This window comes from Hyperoodon ampullatus (genome assembly GCF_949752795.1).
Source record: "Hyperoodon ampullatus genome assembly, chromosome: 17".
Lineage (NCBI taxonomy): Eukaryota > Metazoa > Chordata > Mammalia > Artiodactyla > Ziphiidae > Hyperoodon > Hyperoodon ampullatus.
This window is the reverse complement of record NC_136930.1, coordinates 28,860,807-28,883,715: the sequence shown is the minus strand read 5'-3', so window position 1 is coordinate 28,883,715 and position 22,909 is coordinate 28,860,807.

Here is a 22,909-nt window from a genome sequence, read left to right as displayed (position 1 = left end):
GAAACAGTACAATTAAAAAGCTCTTTAAGTTCATAACTCTCAAGTAGGATAATGTTATCCTCTTTTTCTGAGTAAAAACTGAGTGCAGTCAATATTCAGAGACAATTCCAAAGTCATGTTGCTTCTATTGGGTGAAATAAAAACTCAAATCCAAGTCTTCTGGTTCAAAATTCAGTGTTCTTTTTAAAACAATGTGTCTATTTGGTTTCCTGTATCTGTGAATATACCAAAAGTTCACCTTCTGTCTAGATGATCCACCAAAAAGATAAATTTTAGGTAATGATCACAGTTCCAAGCAGTCCTTGGTCTCATTCTAGTCATTTACTCAAATTTTTTGCTCATGTAGAAATGTTTTCCTATGTCTCAGCCAGGTCTTTCATTTATTTTCATTAGTGTAGCATTGCTCCAAGTGTTTTTTTTTTTTTAACATCTTTATTGGAGTATAATTGCTTTACAATGGTGTGTTAGTTTCTGCTTTATAACAAAGTGAATCAGTTATACATATACATATGTTCCCATATCTCTTCCTTCTTGCACCTCCCTCCCTCCCATCCTCCCTATCCCATCCCTCTAGGTGGTCACAAAGCACCGAGCTGATCTCCCTGTGCTATGCGGCTGCTTTCCACTAGCTATCTATTTACATTTGATAGTGTATATATGTCCATGCCACTCTCTCACTTTGTCACATCTTACCCTTCCCCCTCCCCATATCTTCAAGTCCATTCTCTAGGAGATCTGTGTCTTTATTCCTGTCTTACCCCTAGGTTCTTCATGACCCTTTTTTTTCCCTTAGATTCCATATATATGTGTTAGCATGCGATATTTGTTTTTCTCTTTCTGACTTACTTCACTCTGTATGACAGACTCTAGGTCCATCCACCTCACTACAAATAACTCAGCTTCGTTTCCTTTTATGGCTGAGTAATATTCCATTGTATATATGTGCCACATCTTCTTTATCCATTCATCTGTTGATGAATGGACACTTAGGTTGCTTCCATGTCCTGGTTATTGTAAATAGAGCTGCAATGAACATTTTGGTACATGACTCTTTTTTTAATTATGGTTTTCTCAGGGTATTAATGGTGTATGAAGCATTTCTTCTATTCTCCTTGCACACGGCTGTCTTACTTCAATATTTAGCAAATTACTTGTATCAGGCATTCTCACCAGCTGCCCACAGCCAGGCAGGTGCCATACTTCGGTCTCACTATTGTATCTCTCACATGACATTTGAGTTAAATGAATTATAGAGTGTTGAATATGACAATGATAAGAGGTAAAAGTTGTTGAAGAATAATTTTAATAGAGCAGTCATTTAGTGTCTACCAAGATTCATGTTTCCTCATCAATTTTATTCGGCCAAACACTTCTCTGAATTACTGCAGCTCTATTCCCACCACCTGGGGATATATGGGTTTATCACATTACATGAGGGACCAGTGTAAGCTAAGATTAGAGGAAATCTACAATTTCTTGATATATTTTATGTAATTTTATTTTAATTCAGTTTAAGATATTTTTATTGCTACTTTAGAGCAGAGATATTTTTCTGGCTGAAAAAATATAAATGTTTTATATTTCTTAACAGTCACATGACTGCACACATTACGTTTTTACCTGCATGATTTTGCTTTTACTATGAGACATGGATACTGAATTACATGAAAAGCCTTTTCATCATATGTAGATATCATCATATAGTTTCTCCTTGAGCTACTAATATTATAAAAATTTAATAATAGCTTTTCTAATGAACCTAGTTTGTACTTATGAGATGAAGCCAACTTAACCATAATGTACAAATCTGCTAATAGACTACTGACTTATTTCATTTGCTAATATTTTATTTTGTACGTATGCCTATATACTCATAACTAAAATTCTTATTTCTTGTTTATGTTATTCTTGTTAAATTTTTACATCAGAATTATACAGGTATGGCAAATATACAACCTACTTTTCATTTTCTATATTCCAAGAACACTAAGTTGCAGAGAAAATACGTTTTCTTTATATAAAACATAGTGATATCACTTGGACTATGGGTTTTTAATTTTTTCTTTTGTTCTTTTAGCTTCAAAAAATATTTTTGAAGAGTACTATTTACAACTTCTATTTAAGCATAGTTATTTTTTATTTCTATCTTCTTGAATAAATACAGTAGTACATATTTTTTAGAAAATGAACCAATATCTAGATTATTTGTAAGATATATATTCTATCATAATTTATAATTTTCTTAGTATTCTCTGCATCATTTATTATGTTATTTTTTTCACTCCTAATAGTATTTTATCTTATTATGTTTATTATATAGGGCGTCTTGTTTATTTACCTTAGTGAAAAAACTCAGGGAGCTACATATATTTATTAGTACCAGTTACCATACCACATAATTAAAATGCCTCCAAAATGATTGTATGAATTGAACCTTCCCTACCAATCTCTATTTCCTTGGCTGATCCTTTTTTTTTTTTTTTAACATCTTTATTGGAGGATAATTGCTTTACAATGGTGTGTTCCTTTCTGTTTTATAACAAAGTGAATCAGTTATACATATACATATGTCCCCATATCTCTTCCCTCTTATGTCTCCTTCTCTCCCACCCTCCCTATCCTACCTCTCTAGGTGGTCACAAAGTACCGAGCTGATCTCCCTGTGCTATGTGGCTGCTACCCACTAGCTATCTACTTTACATTTGATAGTGTACATATGTCCATGCCACTCTCTCACTTTGTCACAGCTTACCCTTCCCCCTCACCATGTCCTCAAGTCCATTCTCTAGTAGGTCTGCATCTTTATTCCTGTCTTGCCCCAGGTTCTTCATGACCTTTTTTTTTTTTTTTTTAGATTCCATATATATGTGTTAGCATACTGTATTTGTTTTTCTCTTTCTGACTTACTTCACTCTGTATGACAGACTCTAGGTCTCTCCACCTCACTACAAATAACTCAGTTTCATTTCTTTTCATAGCTGAGTAATATTCCATTGTGTATATATGCCATATATTCTTTATCCATTCATCTGCTGATGGACACTTAGGTTGCTTCCATGTCCTGGTTATTGTAAATAGAGCTGTAATGAACATTTTGTTACATGACTCTTTTTTTTATTTTTTATTTTTTTATTTTTATTTTTTAATTAGTTTCTGCTTTATAACAAAGTGAATCAGTCATACATATACATCTGTTCCCATATCCCTTCCCTCTTGCGTCTCCCTCCCTCCCACCCTCCCTATCCCACCCCTCCAGGCGGTCACAAAGCACTGAGCTGATCTCCCTGTGTTATGCGGCTGCTTCCCACTATCTACCTACCTTACGTTTGGTACTGTATATATGTCCATGCCTCTCTTTTGCTTTGTCACAGCTTACCCTTCCCCCTCCCCATATCCTCAAGTCCATTCTCAACTAGGTCTGTGTCTTTATTCCTGTTTTACCCCTAGGTTCTTCATGACTTTTTTTTAAATTCTATATATATGTGTTAGCATATGGTATTTGTCTTTCTCTTTCTGACTTACTTCACTCTGTATGACAGACTCTAGGTCTATCCACCTCATTACAAATAGCTCAGTTTCATTTCTTTTTATGGCTGAGTAATATTCCATTGTATATATGTGCCACATCTTCTTTATCCATTCATCTGATGATGGACACTTAGGTTGTTTCCATCTCCAGGCTATTGTGAATAGAGCTGCAATGAACATTTTGGTACATGTCTCTTTTTGAATTATGGTTTTCTCCAGGTATATATCCAGTAGTGGGATTGCTGGGTCATATGGTAATTCTATTTTTAGTTTTTTTAAGGAAACTCCATATTGTTCCCCATAGTGGCTGTATCAATTTACATTCCCACCAACAGTGCAAGAGGGCTCCCTTTTCTCCATACCCTCTCCAGCATTTATTGTTTGTGGATTTTTTTATCATGGCCATTGTGACTGGTGTGAGATGATATCTCATTGTAGTTTTGATTGCATTTCTCTAATGATTAATGATGTTGAGCATTCTTTCATGTGTTTGTTGGCAGTCTGTATAATTTCTTTGGAGAAATGTCTATTTAGGTCTTCTGCCCATTTCTGGATTGGGTTGTTTGGGGGTTTTTTTGATATTGAGCCGCATGAGCTGCTTGTAAATCTTTGAGATTAATCTTTTGTCAGTTGCTTGATTTGCAAATATTTTCTCCCATTCTGAGGGTTGTCTTTTTGTCTTGTTTATGGCTTCCTTTGTAGTGCAAAACCTTTTAAGTTTCATTAGGTCCCATTTGTTTATTTTTGTTTTTATTTCCATTTCTCTAGGAGGTGGGTAAAAAAGGATCTTGCTGTGATTAATGTCATAGAGTGTTCTGCCTATGTTTTCCTCTAAGAGTTTGATAGTTTCTGGCCTTACGTTTAGGTCTTTAATCTATTTTGAGCTTATTTTTGTGTATGGTGTTAGGGAGTGTTCTAACTTCATTCTTTCACATGTAGCTGTCCAGTTTTCCCAGCATCAATTATTGAATAGGCTGTCTTTTCTCCATTGTATATTCTTGCCACCTTTATCAAAGATAAGGTGACCATATGTGCGTGGGTTTATCTCTGTGCTTTCTATCCCATTCCACTGATCTATATTTCTGTTTTTGTGCCAGTACTATACTGTCTTGATTACTGTAGATTTGTAGTTCCTTGGCTGATCCTTAACATGCAGTACTGGGAAGTGACCAAACACTTTCAGTATTTGAGTTCCACTTGTTCTTCATGCACACATGTGTGTGAGTGCACACACACATGCACACACATACAACATTGTTTTCAAAAGAAAACATCATTTCCTTTTTCTTTCCTCTTGAAAAGTTAGGCTCTCTGGTTTTTTTCTGCAAGAATATTTTAGGATATTCCTTCATAAATATATTGTGTGCTTATAGGATGTTAGTCTGGCTTGAAAGACAGACACAGAGAGACAAGAGAGAGAGACAGAGAGAGAGAGAAATTGCATTATAAGCATCATAAGAAAATAGCTTCTGAGGCAAAGATTTTTAACTCAATATATACAACTTAATTCTATACTATTTAGTTTAAAAAGAAAATGACAAAAATATGAAACATAAACATTTTATGCTTTAAAAATATCAACTATAAAAATTGTCTATAGTGTGTTTCAGTGAGAAATATTTTAAGAATATCAAATTCAGGACAATGTCAATTGTTAATAATTTAATTTTTAACTTGAGTCTTCTTAAAATTTTTATTTCTGTAATTTATTAAAGCTCTTGTATAAAATATACCACACAATTAAAATTCCCCCAAAATTATTCACATAGAGTTTACATATACATTATTGAAAAGTATATTTATCTGACTCTTTGCGATGACTTATGAGTCTCATGTGCTATTTTAGGATCAGAATAAAAATGTCTTAGACCAAAAGTTCAGCGTTTCCCAAATCCAGATCAATGGAATCATCTGGGATATTTTTTATAAGTACAGATTTCTGATCCTTTTCCTGATGAAGCAAGATCTCCAACGGTTGAGTCCGGGTGGGCTTCTCTATTTTAACTATCATCCTCCCAGTGATTCTTATTTGCAGTTAGGCTTCAATACACTTAAAATATTTAAAAATGTAAATAACAAGATCCACTGGAATATAGAAAATTGACATTCAGTGTCAGGTAATGACATTTGTTTCTGGAAAATCTGCCCTGTTTAATTATCATTTGACAACCACCATGAAAACCTGGTCAGCTTCTTAAAATGTTGAACATTCATCTTGACAGCTTATATCAATAATTATCAAAAATAATCATGCTTAAAACTTAGTCAGTATTTGCCTCATGGCAATGAATATAAAAATCCTCAAGAGAAGGCTTTTCTTATTTCATTGTCAATGTAAATTATAAGACCTTAAAATATTTATAACAGCTTTTTCTCTTGGCCAGAGTTCATAAAACACCATGTTAATTCTTTACACAAACAAATACTATATACTTTAAGAACCCTATTTAATTTAATTTAACTTAATTGATTCAAATAATGCAAGGTGAATGTGATTTAATATGACATTAGAAATGTTCATTCCTACTATCTCACACTATAGAGTAGACCAAGGATCTACTATTTTTTTAAACTCTAACCACTGAAATATTGGAAGATTTCTCAAGATCTTTCTCCTTTCATTTTTTTTTTTCTATATGGAACTCACATTTTACAATCATCTGTTTTACAGGTCTACCTGTTATACATCTAGTACTTCTTATATGACAAACGTTGTGCTAAGGTCTTTACATTATTTTTGTTTCATTGTATAGTTATATAACCTGAAGAGGCTGATATTTTTTAATTCCCATTTTACACATAAATAAACTACAAACAATAATTTGCTTAATCCATGTTACTAGGAAATGGAGAACAAAGAGTACATATGAAAACTGAATTGACTTCTGAACCCATCCTCTTAACTTTTTGGATATACCACCTCTGTAAATAATAAAACATGTTAATTCGTACTATGTGCCAGTCATTATTCTAGTCAGTTTACATGTATCAGATCATTTAATGCTTACACAAATATATTAGCTGATACTCCTATCGTCTCCATTTTGTAGATAAAAAAAACTGAGGCTCAAAGAAGTACAAAAGTGTGATTTAAAAAAAATTTATACATGGAGCCCATGGTACAAGACTTGGAACTTTAATCCAATCTGTAATCTAGATAAATCATCTTTGGAGTGGCTAAGAAACCTATACCAAAATGCTAAAACCTTCACTCCTGTCCTTTTCTATGTGTATGACTGGGATGCCTGCTTTATCTAACCCTTGAGAATTTTCAAGATGTGGTGGCTAGTATATATGTACCTGGGGTTTATAATTTATGTCTCCAAATTAATGTGCCCAAGAAATGAAAGAGGTGAACGGTTGAAATGGAAAAGTCAAATGCTAGAACTAATTTTCAGAATGAGGCCCTAACTGCCCTATAATACTCTGATGGATGTCCTATAACACAAAATGTAATTTGGCAGTCTACTCTTATTTCTGAGTCTCTTGTCAAAACAGAAACATATAGTCCTATGTGTTTAGTAGGAATACATTTTGTTTAAAACCATGTGAAATTTGTAAATGAATGACCCTAAATGTGGATAAGAGAAGTAGATTCAAAGAAACATGAAATAAATGTAATTAGAAAGCTAAGGACAAAGAAAGATTTAGAATTATAGGAGGGTTGGAGAGTAGATCATGGATCCAAATAACTATTTGACAATTTGAATATGGTCCAGAAGATACTTTTATAATTTCCCATGCTATGAGTAAACACTGTCTATGAACAAAATTTGCCACTTCACTGAAGTATATCTGCAAGGAAATTTACCTACAAGGAAAAACCTCCAACTTCTTCAAGCAGATGAAGAGGTACATGCAAAACCTATAGCTTGAGGAAATCAATCAAGATTGTGGAGTAAGAAGATGTGGAGCTTACCTCCCCATTCAAACACATCAAAAATACAACTATATGAAGAACAATCCTCACTGAAAACTAGAAACTGACAGAAGGAATCCTGTACAACAAAGGCTATAAAATACACACATAATCAGGTAGGAAGGGAAAAAAAAAGTGATCAGGTCAGGACTGTGCCCCTGGGAGAGGACACAGAGGAAAAAGGAGATAACACAGGAGACACCACCCTGGGGAGTGAGAGCCACAGATGGGGCACCTCAGTCCAGAGGTCCTACATGGGAGATATGAGCCCTCTTGGCTGGTTGGAGGACTGCTGGGATGAAAGGGAGTGCTGTGGGAAGCCTGGACTCCACTCATGAGGAAGAGCACATTGGCGTGCACCCCAGCCCTAGTCGAGCAAACACTTGGCCCTTCTCACTCCATGTCACAGTGTGGCACTGGATCTGGAGAGGGCACAAGTAGGGAACGATCTGACCATAGGAGACAGAGGTAACCTGGTACTGGAGAAGAACCTAGGTGGGGTGGCAGTGACCATTGTTGGTGCTTACTAAAGCAGTGCATTAGATGCAGCCCAGATCTCTGACACTGGCACACAGCTCACCTCCCAGTGTATATTGAGAGCCTACATTGGCCCTGCTTGGCCTGTGGTATGGGTCCACAACAGGGTGGGGGTGGAGGCTGGGGGCAGTGATTGGCTGTGAGGGACAAAGGGGACTTGCACCCGAGGCTGCATCTGAGTGTAGCAAGGGAAAAAATTGCGGGTGCCTGCACAGGCAGCACATCAGAGACAGCTCGAACTTCTGTCTGAGGCCAACACAAGCATCTCCTGCTTCAACACTACCTCCTCTGAGTCAACGGGCCCAATGCAGAGAGAGGGGAAAACACATACTTAAATGGAACAGAGACAGCTGGAGCTTGACCCTCAAGGCTTCTGCTCCATCAACTTGGGATCAGATGCCACCCCAACTGGGTGATGATGGCAACTGAGCAGACAGGATGTTCCACCTCACAACCCACTGCAGCTCTAGTGCCTCCATCTCCAGTCCCACCCCCTACCAAAGTGATAGCTGCTAGCACATGCTAAGGAAAACTGTGAATTTCATCCATGTAAATACAGCTCTCCTACCAAAGGCATGTACCAAAGGTACATGCAGTCTGTATAGGGGTGATTCCACATAACAACAAACCTTCAAGATAACAATAGGTAACCATTTCACCTAAATATATAGAGACAGAGAAGGTTAAGCAAAATGAAAAGGCAGAGGAACTGGTCTCAATTGAAAGAGCAAGAGAAAACTCTTGAAAAAATAAATAATGAAACAGAAGTAAACAATTCACCAGCAAAGAATTCAAAGCATTGGTAATAAAAATGGTAGCTGAATTAGGGGGAAAAAATACATGTACCCAGTGAAAATATTAACAAGAAACTAGAAAATATAAAAAAGACCAAATCAGAAATAAAGAATTCAATAGCTGAAATTAAAAAATACACTGGAAGGGCTGAATAGCAGACTAAGTTATACAGAAGAACACATAAATGATCCAGAGACAGAATAATGGAAATCACCCAATAAGAAGAGCAAAAAGAATTTTTTAATGAAAACAATTTAAGAGATCTCTGTGATAACATTAAGCATATCAATATTTGCTTTCTAGGGGTCCCAGAAGGAGATGAGAAAGAGAGATGGAGATCAAAAATATATTTGAGAAAATAATGGCTGAAAACTTCCAAAACCTGAAGAAGGAAACATGTATCAAGATACCAGAAGCATAGAGGGTCCCAAACAAGATGAACCCTAGCAAACTCACACCAAGATATATCATAATTAGGGATCAGAGAGGAAATAAAGTGGAAACCAAAAAAGAAAAAAAAAAAACCCCAATAAAAAAGATAAATGAAACTAAGAGATATTTTTTAAGGTAAACAAAATTGACAAGCATTTAGCCAGGCTGGTCAAGAAGAGAAAAAATCAAAATAAGAAATGAAGAGGAGAAATCACAACAAATATCACACAGGTATGAAAATCATAAGAGAATATTATGAACAGTTATATGTCAAAAAATTGGACAACCTGGAAGAATTGGATAAATTTCTAGAAACATACAATCTTCCAAGACTTAATCAGGAAGAAACAGACAATCTGAACACATCAATTATTAGCTGTGAGACTGACTTTATAATCAAAAAAGTTCCAGCAAAGTAAAGTCCAGGACTGAAGCAGAAATAAAGACATAGACCTAGAGAACAAATGTATGGATTTGTATGGGGGAAGGAGGGTGAAATGAACTGGGAGATTGGGCTTGATATATAATCACTACTATGTATAAAATAGATAACTAATAAGAACCTACTGTATAGCACAGGAAACTCTACTCAATGTTCTGTGGTGATCTAAATGGGAAGGAAAATCAAAAAAAGAGGGGATATATGTATATATATAGCTGATTCACTTGCTGTACAGCAGAAACTAACATAACACTTTAAAGCAACTATACTTCAATAAAAATTAATAATAAAAACACTCAGTGAATGAGAGATTAGAGATGTGTATAAGAAATTAATAAACTTGAAAATATGTCTTTAGATATTCCCAAATGCTTCATAGAGAAATAAGAAGGTGCAAAACAGAAAAAAGAATTATAAAAATATTTATTCTTTTATTAATTAAAAACATTTATGGAGCCCCTAGGGTATTCTAGTCTCTAGTAATAGAAAGACTAATAAGATAGGATTTCTGTTTGGGTTGACAGACTACTAGTTGACCCCACCCAAATTCACTCTCCACTTCTTCACAAACACATGGTTGCCCAGCTAAAGGCTACAGTTCTCAGACTCCTTTCAACTGAAATTAAGCTAAGAGAAAGTTCTTGCCAGCAGAATGTAAGAAGAAATTCTAGAAATTCGGCCTCCTTTGTCAAATAGGAAATTGCTTTCCTTGACTTCATATTTTTCCTTTCCATGAAGTGGAAACCAGATGTGGCAGTGGCCTCTTCACCTGTATCGAAAAGAAAATGACTAGCTGATATCAAAACACCAAGATGAGGCCAACACACATCCCTGAATGATTTCATGCAGTAGAATTTCTACATACTACCAGAGTGCCACTTTCAAACTAAGGATGAAAAACCTTTTACTTAAACCACAGCATTTTTTAGTTTTATTGTTACATCATACTGGCAGTTACACTAATCTAATGAACGCAGCCTTCAAGGAGCTGCCTATGTTAAAATAGAGGGGAAGAGATTTTAAATAAATGCATAAGAAATTATCTGGAGTGCTCTGATAGAAAACAATACAGAGTCAAGTGGAAATGGAGAAGACAACTCTTCTTGGAGAAGGACATTTCAGGTTGAACATGAAGATTAGTCCACCTATTTATTGGTAGGTGGAGATGAATGGGAGGATGGTATTTCAGACAGAAAAATCAGTATGAGCCAAAGTACAAAGCCCTCAATAACATGGTGCAGGTGTAGTCAAGAAACCACCAGTCATGTCATGGCTGGGAGGAAAGGAAGAGTCATTGGGAGACAAGGCTGGAGATGTAAAAATCATCCCAGTATAAAAGCTCTTGTAAGTAATGTGATTATAACTGACTTATCCAATGTGTGTCTGATATGGAGGGAAGATGGGATTCTACAACTTAACAGGTTCTGGCTTGCACAGCTGGGTAGATAATTTTGTCATTCACTAAAATAAAAGTGTGGATAAAAATATAGCTTCAGCTTTATACAGCAATAAGACTAAAAGTTTTTTATGTCAAATCAAATTTATATCTTTCCTTTTGCAAATGAGAAAACTGAGCCCTGAGACTTTAACTGATATTCCAATAACCTCAATCACATTTAGTGGCAGAGCAAGAGCTAGAAGGCAAATTCTTTCAGACTCTCAACTTAAAGTCTTTTTGGAACACATGTATAGGGAATAAAAAGCTATGAAGTTTGCTGCGAGACAATCTGAACCTTGAAAATAAATAAAATTAAACTTGGTATAGGGGAGATTTATACGTTTATCAGAATAAAGGAATTTGTTAATAAGGGTGGGGGTTTAGGGGATATTTACTCAGGAGTAAAATTCACGTCAGCAAATAGTAATAAGAATATATTGATTGTCCCAGATTCTAGAGGACTTAAAATGCCAGATAAAGGAGATTTATTCAAAAAATATTTAATATGCACCAATAATGTGTCAGATACCATTATAATCACTGGGAATACATCAGCAAATAAAAAAAGTTTTGTCCTCATGCAGTTTTCAATGTAGAGAGAGGAACAATAAAAATAAATTTGTAGCTATATGTCAGACATACTATTAAGAAATGAAAGCAAAAATCAGGGGATAATAAGTACTAAGTGCATCTGTTTCATATAGGCTGGTCACAGAATACAGAGACCTGAGGGATGTAAGGGATAAAGGAGAGTAGACAGCTGAAGAAAGAGCATTCCAGATAGAAAGTACAAGTGTGAAGGCCTTGAGGCAGGACCATACATGGTGTGATAGGAACAGAGCATGGAGACAACTATGGCTAGAGCAAAATAAGCAAGACAGTCTTGTCTAGAAGAAGTGGTCAGAGATGCAGTAGGATGTGATCATGGATGACCTTACAGGCCACAGTGAAGTTCTTAGCTTTTACCTTGAGTGATAAGGAAACCATTAGAATATTCTGAGCAAATAATGTTCTGGTGTATATTTTAACAAGATTCATCTGGCTACTGTGCCAGCTACAGACTGTAAAAGGGCAAGGGATGGAGCAAGAAAACCAATCAATAGGCTACTGCAGTAATCCAGGCAAGAACACTGGTGCTCTGGATCAGGACGGTATTAGCAGGGGTGGTAAGAAATGGTTAGATTCTGGATATATTTTGAACGTAGAGCTATCAGGATATCTTTCAGGTTAGATACGAGGTATAAAAGAGAAAGATAGCAGGCTCTGATGACTCCAAGATTTGGGGCTTGGCCTTGAATTTGCACAGTTGCCATTTATTAAAATGTGGATACAGAAGGTTAATAGGTCAAAGGAAAAAAATCAAAAGTTATGTTCTAGATTTGTAAAGTTTGAGGTGCCTGTTTGCTATCTAAGTAGATTTGACTTTATCTTTTATGTAGTGAATAATCATTGGATAGTCTTGAGCAATGAAATGATAGTAAAATATATTAACCTAAATGTATCAAAGAAATAACATTAGGAAACTATCAAAGCAAATGTAGGTTCCCACAATCCTCTACTCAGGTTTGATTTATTTGTTACAGTGGCTCAGAGAATTCAGGAAAACCGTTTATTTAGTTATGTTTGCCAGTTTATTACAAAAGGATATGATAAAGGATACAGATGGACATCCTGAAAAAAGAGATTCACAGGGTAAATTATGTGGGAATGGGTGCAGAGCTTCCATACCCTCTCCAGGCATCACTATCCCAGCATCTCCATGTGTTCACCAACTCAGAAACTCCTTGAACCCAGTCCTTCTTGGTTTTGATAGAGGCTTCATTACATAACATGATTGATTAAATTATTGACCCAGAGGTCAGGAGGTGGGACTGAAAGTTCCAACCCTCTAATCACATTTTTGGTTTTCCTGGCAACTTGGATCATTAGATGGGGTCCAAAAGTCACCTCATTTACAGAACAAAAGATTTCTTTATCACTCTCATCAGTTAGGACATTCCAAAAGTTTTAGGAGCACTATACCAGAAATGGGGACGAAGACCAAACATATACTTCTTATTGTAAATCACAATGCCACAGAGGGCTATTGGCATTTTGGATGGAGTAATATGCAGCATTTTACTGCACATTGCTGTTTACAATGCCCAACCCCTACCCACTTAATGTCAGTGCTACCTCCTAGTCACCGTGGAATCTATAAGTGGGTACACATTTCCAAATGCCCTCTAGGGGCAGTACTGCCTCAGTTAGAGGATCCTGCTCTAGACAACTGAATACAAGACTATGAACTTCAGGCAAAATAACATTAACAGGCACACCTTGAATCACAAGCCTCCAACTTGTTCACAATCTATTAAATAAAAGTAAGATTCCATCAGTCTCTGCCCACATTATCTGCCACCACAAAAGATAACAAGTCTGTTCTGATTGACAGTGCCAACTGGTAGCTACCAATGAAAATTATTCAAGATAAAAACTGACTTCATTCCAGACAGAGCAATGTTTGTGGGACAGCTCAGTTAATTTTTTTTTTTTTTTTTTTTTTTTTTTTTTTTTTTTTTGCGGTACGCGGGCCTCTCACTGCTGTGGCTTCTCCAGTTGCGGAGCACAGGCTCCAGACGCGCAGGCTCAGCGGCCATGACTCACGGGCCCAGCCGCTCCGCGGCACGTGGGATCCTCCCAGACTGGGGCACGAACCCGTGTCCCCTGCAGTGGCAGACGGACTCTAAACCACTGTGCCACCAGGGAAGCCCTCAGTTAATTATTTTTTATGTGTACATAAACCATCTTTTTAAAGCTCTCTTATCCCCCCTTTATCTTCCAAACCTTATTTTCCTTAAAAATAAAAATCACCTTTTTCTTCATATCTTCATGTTTATGTCAAACAATGTCCATGTCTGATAAGCCAAGTCCAGGAGCCTCGTTAAAATCATCATAACTGTCTCTACCAACATTTACTGCTCTACTAATTTGATGTACTTTACCTTAATTGGAAGCAATGAGAGAAAAATAATTACTCAATGTTTTCATGTTTTAATTACTATAATTTAAGCAATATCATTTTTCTCTTTCTGTCATAAAAGTATATAATTTAAAGATACATTTTGGGGAAACTGGGCACATTTAATCATCTATAAATTAAGGAGTTCCACCAGATGATTTCTAAGTTGATTTCTTCTTGTACAATCCTCTAACTCTACAATATTGTGTCTATGGGAAAATACTGAATGCTATATAATCCGCTTATAAGTGAACTTTGGGCTAAAACCTATTTATGAGTTATAGACTCTGTAAGTATAAAAATATACAATCAGCATAACTACATCTGTATTTGAGTATAAATGGCTACATATTGGTAATATTAATCACTAATAAAGATAGAGCTTTTGCTATATCCTAGTCAAAAACCTAATTGTTTCACAAGGACCATTTTTATACAAATGTACAAATGCAAATGCATCATAACTGTGTTTGTCTTTTATACTTCCAAGTTTATAAATGTTTAAAGATTTCTATATGAAGTTACAAAAGTACTTGACTACAAAGGAAAAAGCAGTTATAAAACTGTAACCTCATTTTTTTTTCTATTTGAAATTTAGGAGAACATAAAATTTCTTTTAAACCATATTGCTCTATTTTTTAATAAGTAAATTGAACTTTAGAACATAAGAGCTGACTGATAAAGTCATAGAGTACTTTGACAAACCAAAGAAATCTTCAAAGGATATTTAAGTTTACCTCCAAAGCATATAGCCAGGAAGAAATTTGGAATGTCGAGCAACAGAAGTTACTGTGTTGTTTTAAAATATATGTTTTAAAAAGATTAGCTATCTAGACAATACTAAAAAGAACTATTAATGTGTATTTTTCCTCATAATCAACATAAGTAGAAAATTCGTAATGTTTTTTAAAACATTAAGAAGATATTTATTTCTACTAAACATCAGAACATAATTCAATTCAAAACATTGAACTCTATGCCTAAAGTCTAAGAGTAGAAAGCAATAAGATAAAACAAATCTCCTGGGACTTCCCTGGTGTTCCAGTGGTAAAGAATCCACCTTCCAATGCAGGGGACAAGGGTTTGACCCCTGGTCAGGGAACTAAGATCCCACATGCTGCTGGGCACCTAAGCCCGCACACCACAACTACGAGCTCATGCACCTCAACGAGAGAGCCCACGTGCCGCAAACTACAGAGCCAATGCACACTGGAGCCCGCACCACAACTAAAGAGAGAAAATCCACACACCATAACTAGAGAGAAACCCACACGCCACAACAAAGTGCCCGCATGCCAGAACTAAGAACCGACGCAACCAAAAATAAAAATGAAAATAAATAAATAAAAATTAAAAAAAAGAATACATTAGGAAATAAAAAATAAATAAGTAGATAAAGTTAAAAAATAAAACAAATCTGCTCTCAGGGAACATAGTCTACTAAAGATAAAAAGTCCTATATCCAAGAATTTAGGAATCCAAAGTGACATCATATATATATACATATATACATATTATATATATATATATATATATATATATATATATATATATATATATATATATATATATATATGTAATCCAGTGAGAAGTGCTCACATGCACCCAGATAGGTGACAGAAGCAGTTGTAACAGCTGGAGTGGAGCCCATGGTAGAGGTACACAGGAAGTGGTAGAGAGTAGAAACCTCCCCTCCATCTTCCTGCCCTGGGCCAAAGGCAGGACCCCGGAGGAAGGACAGCTATCCAAAGAAGATGAATGTACATATGTACGTGTGTGTGTGTATGGTATAGTGTCAAAACTAAGACTCTTCATATGTTTCATGTATAAAGAAGTATCAATCCTTGAGTCATTTAATTCTCAGCCTTTCTGTTTTTATTATGGGGAAAAGTATAGTTCATTGGTCATTTTAAACATAAAATACATATAGAATATATATGGAAGAACATATTTTTCTTAAATCTCTTCTCAATTTGTTGAAATCAATTGAAAGCTTTGTAATCTGAAAGACAATTTCTATGTACACATTTCTGATAAATTGCCTAAAGATGTTTCAGGGAGGAAAAAGGACCTGAATTGCTAAACCTTCATTAATTTGTTGTAGTTTATTTTCTCATTCTAAATAAATACTAATTTTCATATCCAATTTTGTATTTGTAATCTTATATTCTTTTTCTAAAAGAATGACCCAAAACCTATACACAGTTCCCGTAAAATGTGTCCACTTCCACGCCCCTGGTGTGTGTCACTGCCTCAAAAGAAAACATCCAAGAAATTCAGGGGAGTGTCTAAGAGAAGGTACAGTAAATGTGAGACTTAATAGAGGGAAGTCAGGCAGGACAACCAGACTGCCTGGACCAGATGTTGGTCTGATGAGAAAACACTGCCTGGGGGGGATTCTCAAACCAGGAAGATGAAGGCTGATAAAATTTATGGCAGACCCAGATCTAGATGATTTAACCTCTCTTATTATGATTCTCCAAGGGTAGTAGGGAGGTGGGAATCTAGAAATACATATTTTTTTTAAATGCCTGGGCTAGAAAGCAAAAGGAAAATAAGAGGAAAGAAGGTGTTCCACTCCAAAAGCCTTAACTAGTTTGTTATGTGTGAAAAAAGGGACCAACATATAAGTTCAACAGTTAAAAACTTGGGTGAGCTTTTTTGAATAACAATAATAAAAATAGTTATGTAGCTCTTACCATGTGTCAGACACTGTTTACTTTACATATATTAGCTCATTTAATCATCCTAATAACTCTTTGAAATGGATATGACTATTATCTCCACTTTACTCATGAGAAAACTGAGGTAAAGAGAAATTAAGTAACCAGTCCAAGACCACACAGCTGGGAAGTGGCTGATCCAGGATTCAAACCAGGCAACCTGACTCCAGAGGGCATGTATTTAATTCTTTACCCTACGCTGAAAGGTGCCAAGAGTGAGGAATGGGCAGAAGCATATAATAAAAAAGTAATCCTGGGCTTCCCTGGTGGTGCAGTGGTTGAGAGTCCGCCTGCCGATGCAGGGGACACGGGTTTGTGCCCCAGTCTGGGAAGATCCCACATGCCGCGGAGCGGCTGGGCCCGTGAGCCATGGCTGCTGAGCCTGCGCGTCCGGAGCCTGTGTTCCGCAACGGGAGAGGCCACAACAGTGAGAGGCCCGCATACGGCAAAAACAAAACAAAACAAAACAAAACAAAACAAAACAAAGTATTCTTTAGAGAAATTTAAAAAAAAAAAGCATACCTTCTTTCTTTCTCTGAAAAAGGAGTGGAAAAGTCAATGAAGATGTAGAAATAATTTGAAGTGGTTAAGAGGATGTGACTTAAGATGAAGCAAATTCCTCTCCTAGTGAAGAAAAGTGGGAGGGTAGATGGACACTGATGGATGGGAAAGAAACTGACTAGTTTTATAATATCAAAAATTCAATTTGGGAAAAGGAGTTGGCAAGAAAATAGATTTTAAAAAATTATATTTTCAAGCGTCACACATCTTAGGAACCCTGAGCTATGAACCGTGATATTTCTTAGCTATTTGATTCCTTTATATCTCAACTAGGCATCTCCTAGGCACTGCTAAAGTACTTGTTTCACTCAGGATTTGTGTTTTCAACCATTTAAAGCTTTTTTTTCCCCTTATGACTGTTTTTGAGTACTACAAAGAGCCCAGCTAGGGATGAGTTATGTTTTTTTCACACTAAACTGTTTCCTTAAAATATGACATATATATTCTGCCCCCTCAATCTGGAGAAATAACCTCCAGGTTTTCAAATGTTTTTATCTGTGTGGTAAATCAGGTACATCTGAGAGTCAACAATGGTTTATTACTATATTTTATCCATGAAACAAACCTATTCATATTCATTTGAATGACAGGAAAAGAAAGGCATGATAACCTACCTGTATTGTATTCCTCTCATGTGGCATAATGTATTCAACTGAGGATAATCAATGTTCTTAAGCATTTGCAAGCCTGCAAAATTAAAAAAAAATCAATTAAAAATGTGAGCAATTTTTGGCAATCTTATTAACAAAGTTTGTAAATACAATTTAATTGCAAACATTCATCATAGTAAAAGAACTCAGTGACTATGGAAGTGAGGTATTAACAGTCTTTGTTACACAAGCAGAATTGAATAGGGTGATTAAAATGGGGAAAGAAATTAATGTTTTTCATTGATGTCAAATCTAGTCTGGAATATTATGTTTGTTTATTTGTTTAATTCTAGTAAATGCTGGTGCTAACATGTGTCATATAATGTCACTCCTCTGGAAGTAAGCCTTTCAGAATCCTTATCCTATACCTTTAGAATGTGAACTGGTTCCAGAACTCCAGACATGACAATTAAAAGAAGAGTTTTCTTGAGGTCTCCCTCTCCCTCTTCATCTCCCTCTCCTTCTCTGTAATACTAGTAATTTTTGTTCATTCCTATGCAGGTCCCCATCTTTGGCTAGCTCCTCTTCAGAACTCTACAGAGCACCTTCCAGTGTCTGGATTCAGTTTGCAATTCCTTCTGAAGTTCAAGTGTAAGCAAATCACACATGTTCCCTTACAAGCAGAAAGATAGTAGTCATAGCTAAAAGCAACTAACTGTGATTCCCCTTCAGTACCAGAAAGAGCCGACATCCTTCAAAGGAGATGAAAAGGAAAATAGAATATTGACGACAAGCATCATTACAAAGATGGGCCTTCACATCACTGGTACTCTCCATACCCCAGGAGAATGCATGCTGTTGGAAATGTAAAACAGAAAGCAGTAATAAATACCAAGAGGCACATTATTCCTTCCCTTAGTGAACAGGTACTGAGAGAATCAGTGGCCTAATGCATTTCTTACCTTTTTAAGACATATTCATTGATGACATCTCAATGATGAGGAATTAGAATTTGACATGTCCAAACTTATTCATTTTAATTCCAGGTAACTGAATCATAAAATTTCAAAAACTTTTTGTTTAAGCCTTTTGTGATCTAAAACGGAATCATCAATAAAAAATAACCACTTCTAAATATAAAACTGAAATCAGTAAAATATAAACAGAAAACTGGTTGCTACCACATGAATCATTACTGTTTAATAAACCTGAAAATACTAATTACATGCTTTAGGTATTTTCTTATCTATTTTACTCAATTAAGCCTTCAGAAAGAAAAAATTACCTAATTGCACTTTAGCATTATATGGAAAAATTATTTTAGATGATCCAAGTTACAGCTAGATTATATAAAAAATACTTCTAGTATAGTAATATTTCTGATATGGGATATTATTAAAAATCTTAATTATAGCAGTATTTTTTTCATTTTTAAAAATTTTATTGAAGCATAGTTGATTTACAATGTTGTATTAATTTCTGCTGTACAGCAAAGTGATTGTTATACACATATATATACATATTCTTTTTCATATTCTTTTCCATTATGGTTTATCACAGGATACTGAATATAGTTTGCTGTGCTATATAGTAGGACATTGTTGTTTATCCATCCTATATATCACAGTTTTCATCTGCTAATCCCAAGCTCACAATCCACCTGTCCCCCAGCCCCTTCTCCCCCTTGGCAACCACAGGTCTGTTATCTATATCTGTGAGTCTGTTTCTATTTCATAGATAAGTTCATTTGTATTATATTTTATATTCCACATATAAGTGATATCATATAGTATTTGTCTTTTTCTTTCTGACTTACTTCACTTAGTATGATAATCTCTGGGTCCATCCATTTTGCTACAAATGGCATTATTTCTTTCTTTTATGACTGAGTAATATTTCATTGTGTATATATATACCACATCTTCTTTACCCATTCATCTGTTACACAGTAGTTTTTATATACATGGGTTAAGAAAAGACTTCTACTAAGTACTGGTTTAGTCCATTTTCCTAACCCAGTTTAAGAACAGGGTCAGAAATAGCCCTGAGGACTGGTGTGGACATAAAAGGGGGATGGTGGCATAGAGATTTGGGAAAAGGACAAGGTTTGAGAAATTCTGACTTTAAAAAGGGCTTTGAAAAAGTAAATATCTTCAACTTTCAGTTAAAGCAAAAATATAAAAATCACAGAACAGATATTATAAGACTAAGAATTGCCAGCAAAGAACAGAAAAATTGGAAGCTCACCTTGCCTGAAGAAAGCTGCGGCACCTGAGGGTGCAATATTGCACTGGGTTTGGTACAGCCAAGTAACCTCAAAACCAGAATCAGATGAATGGATAAAGAAGATGTTGCACACATATACAATGGAATATTAGTCAGCCATAAAAAGAAATGAAATTGTAGTGTATTTGTAGTGAGGTGGATAGACCTAGAGTCATACAGAGTGAAGTAAGTCAGAAAGAGAAAAACAAATACCATATGCTAACACATATATATGGAATCCAAAAAAAAAAAATGGTCATGAAGAACCTAGGGACAGGACAGGAATAAAGACACAGACCTACTAGAGAATGGACTTGAGGATACAGGGAGGGGGAAGGGTAAGCTGGGACGAAGTGAGAGAGTGGCATGGACATATATACACTACCAAACGTAAAATAGATGGCTAGTGGGAAGCAGCCGCATAGCACAGGGAGATCAGCTCGGTGCTTTGTGACCACCTAGAGGGGTGGGATAGGGAGGGTGAGAGGGAGACGCAAGAGGGAGGAGATATGGGGATATATGTATATGTATAGCTGATTCACTTCGTTATAAAGCAGAAACTAACACACCATTGTAAATAATTATACTCCAATAAGGATGTTAAAAAAAAAAAAAAGAATAGGCTAGATAGTACTCACAGCCTAGAAGGACACTATACAATTCACAAAAAAATTTCTTCACCGATCCTCATTTCTAAGAGGTGTTTGTCACAAGGGTCTTTACATAAAGGCCCTTGAGCAATATACTGGATCTTGTCTTTGAAGAGTTCATTAAAAAGAAAAAAACCAAAAGATTTCACCATGAAATTGTAAAGTTGAGTCTCTCTGGTGATCAAATTTAATACAGGGATAAAGCTTAAAGAGTTTAAAGAATACTAAGCTTACATTTGTTTTCCAGTCCTTTTCTCTGCTCATGAATATGTCTTACTTGGCCTTTTGACAGAGTAGAAGAGGCTTAACCCTATCATGGGGATAAAAATCAAGGATTTTGACCAGAGTAAGTTTGAAAGTGGATTAGCAGTTGGTATAAATGGGTGGCTATAAAGAATTTTAAACTTGAAATTCATGGTGTAATTTAAAAAACAATTATCTTTATTGATATAAGGCCCACTATATATTATTGAAATAGAGAAACTAAAATCCAATGTTTTATGTGAGTGACACAACGGTCTTTTGTTTACATGTGTTAATGTTTTCTCAAGGGTAGATATATATTTTCATATTTGTGCAGTATGGTGAATTAAGTATGTTTGTGCTAGGAGTTATAAAGATATGTTAAAACATATAAAGATATGTTTTGTGAGTGTTAAAATAAAAGTAAACTATTTTTCTCCAACAACCTTTCCCTCTTAAGAGTAGATAAATATCCCTTGCAAAATCTAAGAGGAAGCAGTAGACTAAGTGAAGACTTAACAATATTGTAAATGAATAACCACTATTTATTATGAGACTAAATTCATCTGAGTGGCTTATAGGGCAAGGTTAAAGAAATGGACAACAGAGCCAAAGAGAAAATGTGACAACATGTGGAAATTTCAGAGTATGGTAGGCTAGAAAACAGACCTCTTCCAAGTAGTTGTAGCACACACGCTAATGACTAATCTAGTGATAAGGATAACTTTGCTTAATACAGTATTCAGAGTGCAAAGAAGCAGTTCAACAGCAATAGCAACAGAAACATTATCACAAACTTTTAGTAAGAATAGCAGTTCTTATATGCAGGAGGTGAATTCTAGCATAAGACTAAAGTACAGAACAAGGAGTTGGATAGGAGTAAAAAGAAAATATACATCAGAGATTATAAGTGAATTAATTCCCCATATATACTTAGATAATTGATCCAGTTCTATGTTTTTAAATAAGTCTAAACTTGTGTAATAATAGAGAATTAAACATACCTATGTTAGTGGTTAATAGTGTGTTTATTCTTTTCCCTTCAAATAATAATTTGTTATTTTCTAAAATCTCAAAGTTAATTCTCCTTCAAGTAACATTCAATAAACATAAGGCACCTGAAAAATCTCAATTAAATAGACCATCAAGAGGCAAAGGAGTAGTTCCCACTCATGGACTTCTATGAATAAAAGCTGACACACCAACAGGAACAATTATGCAAGTGGGCTTATGTTCTCCCTGCCCCTTGTCTGAGTGGTTAGGATGTTAAAATAGACATATATTAACTGAAAAGGGAAAATAGAGGGGAATGTTATACAACAAATGATTGAAATAGCTTCCCTTTATATCTTGATGAATGCAGTCATCTACCTTCATGTTTATTTCCTCAACTCAAATTCGCTTCTCCACTCACTAAAATTTACCTTTCACATTCATTATTTATTAAAATTTGTTTTATTAAAAACTATAGGAAATCTTGTAGTTTTTAGTCCAATAACCTCTTTTCAGTCTTCATTGTACTAACCTCTGTGTGACACTTGACACTGGTGAAGTTTCTACCTATGAGGCTTCTGTGACTGCATTCTCTCCTCACTTGCTTCTTCCTTATTAGACTGCTCTACCAGCTCCTATCTTCTTTTCTTGAGCATCGATGTTGCCCACCAATCCATTCTCAGTATGACTGTCTTCTCTTCTCAGTTTAGATCCACCTCTTGCATGACTTTATCAGCACCCACATCTCCAGCTGTCACTCATACACTTCGGACCCTCAAATCAAACTCTCCA